Raw genomic sequence first — 584 nt, forward strand, 5'->3', positions numbered from 1 at the left:
AATGATTTTTCTTCCGGCATTATTTATTATAGAGGTTCAAGCTAGGGGTATTCAATATTCGGTCTGAACCGAATATCTAACCGAATTCGAATAAACCGAATTCAAATTTCATTTTCGGTTTTTGAATCGAATTTCAAACCAATTCGAATTCAAATATGGTTTTCGAATTGATTTTCGAGTCTGATTTCAACTCGAAAACCAAATCGAAAACCGAATTCATTTTTTATTATTTATTTTTTCAAACTTAGTTTAAGAAAAAGTTCAAAATAATCAAATTAAAATAAAAGAAGAATGAAACAAAAGCACCAGTGGTCTAGTGGTAGAATAGTACCCTGCCACGGTACAGACCCGGGTTCAATTCCCGGCTGGTGCAATTTATTTTGAGCTATGTTAGTTCCAAAATTTTTAAAAAAGACGAATTCGAATTATTCAAAATTCAAACCGAATATCAAATTTGTTTTAATTAAAAATTATTCGAATTCGGTTCGGTTTTTCGAATTGGCTAAAACAAATAATAATTCGAATAAACTGAATCGAGAAACTCAAATAACCCGAAAATCGAACCGATAAACACCCATAGTCCA

The 584-nt window shown here is 31.0% G+C and overlaps 1 non-coding gene across 1 annotated transcript; it reads left to right on the top strand.

Moving 5' to 3' along the window:
* Positions 1–302: 302 nt before the first annotated feature.
* On the top strand, positions 303–373 carry TRNAG-GCC. Its single transcript has one exon. It is a non-coding gene; the product is annotated as a tRNA-Gly (tRNA).
* Positions 374–584: the final 211 nt, after the last annotated feature.

The sequence above is a fragment of the Impatiens glandulifera genome, chromosome 3 (genome assembly GCF_907164915.1).
Source record: "Impatiens glandulifera chromosome 3, dImpGla2.1, whole genome shotgun sequence".
NCBI classification, from domain to species: Eukaryota; Viridiplantae; Streptophyta; class Magnoliopsida; order Ericales; family Balsaminaceae; genus Impatiens; species Impatiens glandulifera.